Source organism: Misgurnus anguillicaudatus, chromosome 19 (assembly GCF_027580225.2).
Source record: "Misgurnus anguillicaudatus chromosome 19, ASM2758022v2, whole genome shotgun sequence".
In the NCBI taxonomy this organism is placed as follows: Eukaryota; Metazoa; Chordata; class Actinopteri; order Cypriniformes; family Cobitidae; genus Misgurnus; species Misgurnus anguillicaudatus.
The window spans coordinates 51,307,151-51,315,598 of NC_073355.2; the positions used below are offsets into that span (position 1 = coordinate 51,307,151).

At 37.0% G+C, this 8,448-nt stretch overlaps 1 long non-coding RNA gene across 1 annotated transcript; it reads left to right on the forward strand.

Moving 5' to 3' along the window:
- Positions 1-1,863: 1,863 nt before the first annotated feature.
- Positions 1,864-7,461, forward strand: LOC141349271 (uncharacterized). The gene is made up of 3 exons (XR_012358914.1): positions 1,864-2,423; positions 5,134-5,302; positions 5,684-7,461. It is a non-coding gene; the product is annotated as an uncharacterized lncRNA (long non-coding RNA).
- Positions 7,462-8,448: the final 987 nt, after the last annotated feature.

An 8,448-nucleotide genomic window follows, 5' to 3' on the forward strand; every position in this document is an offset into this window, starting at 1 on the left:
ATAAAACAACAACAAAAAACATACACTTTTAATTATGTATTAATTAAGTTAAATATTTTTTATAATCATATTTTAATACAAATTATTTTGTAAAAAAGTGTAAAACTATTTTGACAAACAGGTGTCGCCAGCGTGGTGTTTCGAACGCCTCTAAAAACTGAATCAATTTTCGAAGCAACTAGGCTTGTTCGACTTCATGCGGCGCGCAAGAACCGACAGCAGGGTGACTTCGAAGTACCGCGAGAACGATTCGAGAAATCATACGAAGTGTAATTTCGTCTGGCTCTCGCGGCACTTTGACGTCATCCGCCTGTCAGTTCTAGCGGCGCCGCATGAAGTCGAACAAGCCTATTGGTTCAACTGATTCGAAGCTTTGAAAATCTTCGTTTCTCCCGTCACTAGTTGTAGGAGGAGCCTCAATGAAGGTCCCAATAGGCTTGTTCTACTTCACACGGCGCCGCAAGAATCGACAGCCGGACGACGTCAAAGCTCCGCGAGAGCGATTTAAAAGCAAACTCCTCCGTATGATTTCGCGAATCGCTCTCGCGGTACCCCGACGCCACCCGGCCGCCGACCCCCGCGGCGCCGCGCGAAGCCGAAAAAGCCTCACCCCATTGGTGTGACTGGAGATTTTAAAGAGGCACATTCATAAAAGCATCTGTTTCAGAATTTGATCTGTCCAGTCTATGTCATATACACTGTAAAAAAAATCACCCTTGGTAAATATAGAAAGTTACAAATATTTACATCAGGATTACATTTGCTTTGTGAACAAATTTACATGATAACTTAAGAAATCACCATACTGAATTGAGTGTAAATGAGAACTATCATTCTGGAATAATGAGGTTTATTAACAGCTCCATTAATACTGATGTATCTGAAACAAAAACATTTCATGAAGACTGACAGCTCTATTAACATTTTCTCCATGAGGTTACTGCCACGAATTAAACAATCTTTTCCAGAAAAAGAACTAAATTTCATTCTCAGTAAATATTAACTTAAATGTCTACATTTTGGTCTCCAGTTGATCCTGTAGATCATCTGAAGATCAAAGTGATGCTTGTGTTTAGCAATGCATTTATATTTAGTCTAGCAGATGCTTTTGTCCAAAGCGGCTTACAAATGAGGTAAACAAACAGAGCAATAGCAATACTGAAATGTCTGATCATTGGTATAATTTGTTCGCAACTTAAAAATACATAAAAATACAAGATGTGCCTTGGACACAGCAAAAATTGCTAGAAATCTTCTCCGTAACAAAACAGTGATTATGGCAAAGGCTTACATTCTTTGTTTTGAACAGTTTTAAATACGGCATTATATATGTTGAATGTTATTTAGTACAGGTGCTTGCAAACATTAGTAAAATTATTATTTTTTAAATGTTTCCCTGTTACTGAATAAATAAAATATGTGTATGTTTTACTTCTTTAAAAATGTGTACTTTTTATGTTTTGTGAATCAATCATGAAGTGGACTTATTTGGAACACTTGTGGGTTTAAATGGTAGCGATGTAAAATTTAACGGGAATCCACAGTTTCAAGTCCACGTCAGGAAATAACAAATTTAGTGAATAAAACCTTAAGTTGACAATTCTTAGAAAGTTCTTTAAGGGAAAAAAATGTGATCACCGTGTTGTGTATGACTTTATTTATTCTGTTGAACACAATAAAGTTTTTTTATGTTTTTCCAATTATAGAAGTCATTGGGTACCATCAGCTACCATCATTTATTATAAAAATGCATTATTCTGTGCTCAAGGTTCAGTTAGCAATAAAATATTTATTTTAGAGTGCACAGGTACAACCAAAAGTGTACCATATATTATTTAAATATTTGAGAGATACACACCCAGTAGGTGGCGGAAATGCACAAAAAGCTGGTTTGAAGAAGAGATGTTTCGTGTTTTTTTATACAAGCTTCGAAGCCTCGGAGCTGTTTTTGTTAGTTCAATCTCTTCACACTCCACCACAGTAGGTGGCGGTATGCACCTATGAAGTTTGCAACCCGCCATAAAATCAAAAGAAGAAGAAGCATCGGCGCAGAGCGTCACATCACCAATGAATGGACCGTCTTCTTGTTATATTTAAAGTTTTCTCTCAGACTCTTCACAAAGAGCACAGAGATGATAGCAAAGAAGTAAAGCTAACGTCAGCAGCCATGCCACTAAACGAGTAATCGTTATTATAATCCAAATGGGCAAACATAAATTATTATGCAGGTTGACCTGAGAAACAACATATGTAAAACTGCTTTATTCATCACCTTGTCTGTGAAGTGGACTTTTAAAGCTGGAAACATGAGCGGATTAAGCATTTCAATGGTCAAGAGAGGATTAACATTGACGAAACGTTCTTGCCAATGAGGATTGTACATCACAGTCAGGTACAAGGAGGAAGAAGGCGAACATTTATGGGTAACCCTTACGAAAATTAACCATTACTATAGTTAAAACCAAAAAACCATGGTTACTGTAGTAAAACCATGGTAACCACAAAATAACCATGGCTTTGACAACCATGGTTTTCAAAAACCATAGTTAAACCATGGTTAGTGTAGTAAAACCATGGTTTTGCTCATAGTAATCAATTCACCAAAAAACCATGGTTACTACACTTTTACCACAATAAAACCATGGTTAATTTTCGTAAGGGAAGATAAAAAGTTTAGTTTTCGCTATTTGCCGGTCGGGTCTGTGTCCTTTCGAAAATTAACCATAGTTTAATCATGGCAAAAGTGTAGTAACCATGTTTTTTTGGTGTATTGATTACTATCAGCAAAACTATGGTTTAGCTACACTTACCATGGTTTAACAATGGTTTTTAAAAAATAGTTGTCAAAACCATGGTTATTTTGTGGTTACCATGGTTTTACTAACCATTTTTTAAACTGTAGTAAAACCATGGTTAATTTTCGTAAGGGATCTTCCCAGACGGGTTCGGTTCCAGCTTTTGAATAATAGACCCCAGCAGGCATATGACGACCTTCAATGTTAAAAATTGGTTGAAATTAGGTGTTTTTTCAACAATGAAACAACGGTGAATGGTAAATGGTTGAAAAAGGTTAATAAAACTTAAAAAAATCAATAAATAAATTAGCAAAATCAAAAGGTAATTCAACGTTGATTCAACCTTGTTCTTGACTACTGGGTCTACGTCGGTTCCGGGTCCACCTTTAAAATAATAGGGATCATATTTTAAATAATATGGCAGATCAAGAACAGGGGCCCGCTTCAGAAAGGTGGTTAAGTGAAAACTCTGAGTTTGTTAACCCCGAAACGAGGGAAACTCCGAGTTTTCTGTTTCAATAAGGGAGGTAGGTTGAACCTGAGAAAGCGGGGTAAGTCAATCCTGTTTCAGAAGGAGAGGTAACTTATACTCAGAGTTAGCCTAGAAATCTAGACGCACCCTAGCGGCCGCAAAGGTCTGGCTAACCAGGCCAACTCAGAGTCTGTTTCCGGGGTAACTTACTCTGTGAACTTAACCTGGTCGGGAGCAGGTTTTATCCTGTAAACTCTGAGTTTCTTGTGGTCTCCTCCCCTTTTTTAAAGGAGTAGCGGTGTTTCATCTTGTTAGTTACTTTAGTACATTCATTCATTGCGCACATTTATATTATGTACACTGTAAATTATTTTTAGCTGTCTTTAAATTATAATTAAATTGCCAGTACAAACCATTTTAACTTACTACTTTATATTTTTATATATTACACTAAACTTTCAACTAAAAAATTAAAACAGTAAATTGAAATGACTTGTAAAGCTAATATGATATACTTAGGTGCATAGATGGTCTTGGTGACTAAAATGTCATGTACTTTTATAGAGAATCCTGTAGATGATGATGTTGCATTCATTTGTAGAAAGTTAGATTAAACGTTATGTCGCGAGAGGATTTTGAGACCCAGAGTGTTTTTTTGTCATATCAACTTACATTTATGTGAGCGAAATTATTATTTTTTTGCAGTCATTTTAGATATATAAATATCCTTATATGACTAACATCAGTCTTTGTGGTGCTCTTACATCTATACAGTTGCCTTGACATTTCTTACAGATCTGCTCGTCATTATCGCTGGTCTAGTGGATAGTGCTGTGTGTAGTAGTTAGGGCAGACGTACTGTCGGCGATCGGAGTTCGAATCCCGGCTCTGTGAAACGTTTGTAAAGTTCATAGCCTTATATTACAAAGTAGTATTATGCTTGATTTCATTTTTTAGCTGAGCTGCTGTCATCTTTTTGTCCATGGGATTGCATCTGCATGTAAATTAATATAATAACGTACAGTCCTCAGTTTATTTACTTCGGATATTTTAACTGTGATGAAAAATTAAATGTACGCATTTACTAGAGTAGCAATTTACAAAAACAACTCTTTTCTTTAAAATATATGCTCGTAGTTGCTGTACACTTGCAGTAACACTTTCAGTTTTAGTAGTAAAAATGATTAAGACCTCTTTGTCACGTGCTGTTGTCATGGTAAATCCTAATATCTGAGCTCCATTGATGATGGCTTTTCATTGTGGCTGTGCACACGCTTAACTCCGAGTCAACCTACTCAGAGTTGATTGAACTAACTCAGATCAGCTGTTCTATAACCGAAAACTCAGAGTTTCCTATTTCAGAGTAAGTCAACTCAGAGTTCAAGTTTAAACTCAGAGTTGGTTGAACCTCCTTATTGAAACGGGCCCCTGTTCTTCAGCTTTTCTTCTTGGAAAAAACAACAAGGGAAGCAGGTGGAGGAGCTGGCGAAAATATGCCGGATCGCGTGGGTTTTCGCAATCGGGAGAATTAGTCATTTAGTAATTTGGGATTAACCTAAATTGTCTTGTTTTTATGCTAATGCTGTGAAACTAACTTGTTAATGTAAATTATGTGTTTCAATGTAAAAATAATGTAATTTAAATTATGTATTCATTTATTTCTAATCAACATAACCACACGAGTTACAAAAATAAGTCCACCTTATTCAAGGATTGGGGGCGATATTCATTTTCTCCTTGCGTTTTTTGGCAGGTTATTTTAATTCGGCCTGAAACCTTTAATGCCATTTTCTTTTAGGCAGGAATTTCGTTGCACCCTTACCTCCATGAATGTTTTACTGACAAAGCCTTTTTTTAAATCTCCAGCCACGTCCATAAAGTGATTGAGACCTTCAGTGAACACAGAGAAATCACTTCATGTGTGACAACTGAAATCTTCATGACATAATGTTGATGCTGGTGAAAGAGGAGCTTGAGAAGATGACAGATCCACAACCATGCAGAATAAAGGATGAAGATACTGAGGAACAAATAGGTTGGTGTCTATAGTTCAATCTTTATTACTGATGTTTGAGGAAAAATCATAAAAACATTGAGAAACATGAGGGTAAAATAAACTAAAATCCATGAGATGATAACTTTCTGCATCTATAATAGATTCATTAGAATTAGATTGAAACATCAGGTAAAGAGTTTTATCCAAAGCAACCTTCAGTGGATTGAATGACTGTGATCTCCATGCAATGCTCTACTACAGTTAAACTACAAGAGCAGACATTGACAATAGAAATTACATAATGTACTTCACATGAAAAATAACACACAGATACATGACATGTTGCTTTTGTCATACAATCTTAAAAGTGTTTTGTCAATCTGGTTTATCAATATGAACTATTTACTGTCTTCATTTTAGATCTGATAAAAGTGAAAGAGGAGAGTCAAGCTGAAGTGGATGAGAAACATCAGATTGTAAAAATAAACCATAATGTTTCACTCAAAGAAACTCTGAAGACAGAAGACATAAAGTGTGAAAATAGTTTCAGTGAAGATGAACGGCCTGCAGATCACAAGAGGACTCACAGTGAGGAGAAACCTTTAACATGTCAACAGTGTGGAAAGAGTTTCAGAACAAAAGCTCACCTTAAAGAACACATGAGAATTCACACAGGAGAGAAACCATTCACATGTCGTCTGTGTGGAAAGAGTTTAACATCAAAATCTGGCCTTAATTTACACATGAGAATTCACTCCGGAGAGAAACCATTTGTATGCCATCACTGTGAAAAGCGTTACACTAATAAAAGTAAACTTGAGACTCACATGAGAAATCACACTGGAGTGAAACCTTACAAATGCTCCCAGTGTGAAAGGAGTTTTACATGTCTAGGTAGCCTTAAGACACACATGAAATTTCACAGCGAAGAGAGACCGTTCGCATGCCATCTGTGTGGAAAGAGTTTCACATTAAACGCTGACCTTAATTTACACATAAGAATTCACACTGGAGAGAAACCACACGTGTGCCATGAGTGTGAAAAGAGTTTTACATCTTCAGGTAACCTTAAGAAACATTCAAGGATTCACACCGGAGAGAAACCTTACACGTGTCAACAGTGTGAAAAGAGTTTCACCTTCCAATCGAACCTTTTCCGGCACATAAAAACTCACAGTGCTTAAAAGCCATTTAGCATGCCAGCATTGTGACAAGAGTTTCCCAGAAACAACTGCAAGCTTCATTCAGTTTCTGATATATTTTTGAGAGTGCTTGACCAAACATGTATATATAAATAATATACAAACATGCAGTAGACATGAGTGACTAAAAGACCGCCTCTCCCCTCATTAAATTGGACAATGGAAAAGACGCAAGACGTTGGGTGCTCAGAGCGCTCCTGCAAAAACGCGCACATTGCAGATAAAACAGCGTGCATACACTCACTGCCAATAACGCGTTTTTGTGATCCCCCGATTCTGTTTACAAACTAAAAGACATGACATTGACTTTGTTAGAATGATGAATATAGAATGCAGTGTATGTTTCTTTTGTTCAAAAGCATGAATGATGTAAGTCTACACGTCATACGAACAAGTGTTGGAAAATATTATGGGATTTTAATGCATACTTTATGGTCAAGTGAAAGTAGACTATGAATAATAAATTGTATACGGACTACCGGCACATCCGGGAACTTGACTGTAAATTTCGTCACCGCCCCTTTTCGGGGGATAAAAAAGCAGCGCTTCCATTGGCTTCCATTCAAAATAGCGGAACAAAGCAACGTTTTTACACAGCCGGCAGGCGTAAATAACTTATGAAATCACTCAGATTAAACATGTTGAGTATTTATCTGTCCATCCTGCCTGCCATAGAGCGCGAAAGATACATTAACACATTTAATTTGGTCAATATAAAAACATGTCCCTTTCATTCTCACAGCGTCAAATTTTGTGTAACATCGCCATCCAGTGATTGCTGGAAATATCACTAAGGCTAGTTGTATGGCTGGACGGAAAAGTGCACTTATTACTCTAAATATAAAGACATAATAAATAAATACGAAGTAACTTTCAAATACGAAGTAAAATCATTCACTTGCTTCCCTGTTGACTCAATGAGGTACGAGTAAATGTCCGGGTAAGACACCTCTGGCTAATAGGGAGCGTTGTTACACAAATTTGATGCTGGGAGAATGAAAGAGGTCATGTTTTTATATTGACCAAATTAAATATGTTAATTTATCTTTCGCGCTTTATGGCAGGCAGGGTGGACAGATAATTACTCAACATGTTTGATCTGAGTGATTTCGTGGGTTGTTTACGCCTGCCGGCTGTGTGCGAAGGTTGCTTTGTTCCGCTGTTTTGAATGGAAGCCGATGGAACGTCTAGTGTGATTTCCCCCAAAAGTGGGCGTGAACCTGTTCAGAGACATTCTATGACGTTGCGCCGGTTGTGCGTATGCTTAGAAGGGTTTGTTTTATATGAACGATGGATATTTATTTGTGTATACTTTGGGCACAATGATAAAAAGTAAGTAACAGTTCTGTTTTACTTTGCTTTACGCATTTAGTTAAATTGTTGTGCTTTATACCAGTGGTACCCAAACTTTTTCAGCGTGCGGCCCCCCTTGTGTACGGTGCATACCTTCGCGGCCCCCCAAAAAAAATTTGTGACAAAAAACTGATCTAAAACTCAACATTTTAATAAAAAAACATAAAATTTTACAAAAAAGTAGTGATTTTGCTTAGTAGCCTACTTTTTTTAGGTTTAATTACACAAAATTCATGATAAATTAATGTATTTCATAAAATGTCATAAAACTGGGGCCCCCCTGGCACCATCTCGCGGCCCCGGCCCCCAGTTTGAAAACCACTGTTTTACCACACTCAAAGCACATACGAGATCTTATATCAACATGTTTTCAACTTTCAAACAGATAAACAGTCTTTTTTTCTCAATGTCAGAAGATGTGTTTTGGTTAAGATATAGAAAGAGTGTTTTGTAGACATGTAACACAGTAGCAGAGAATTATTAAAGGAGGGACTCCGTGGTAAGATGGCCGCCTAATGCAGACGTTCGACTCAATTGGCCAGCAGTACGGGCGAGACATCTAGCCTTTATTAAACATATCTATGGTTCAACACATCACGTTTCTGTTTAAAAACGTTGTGCAACATTTTT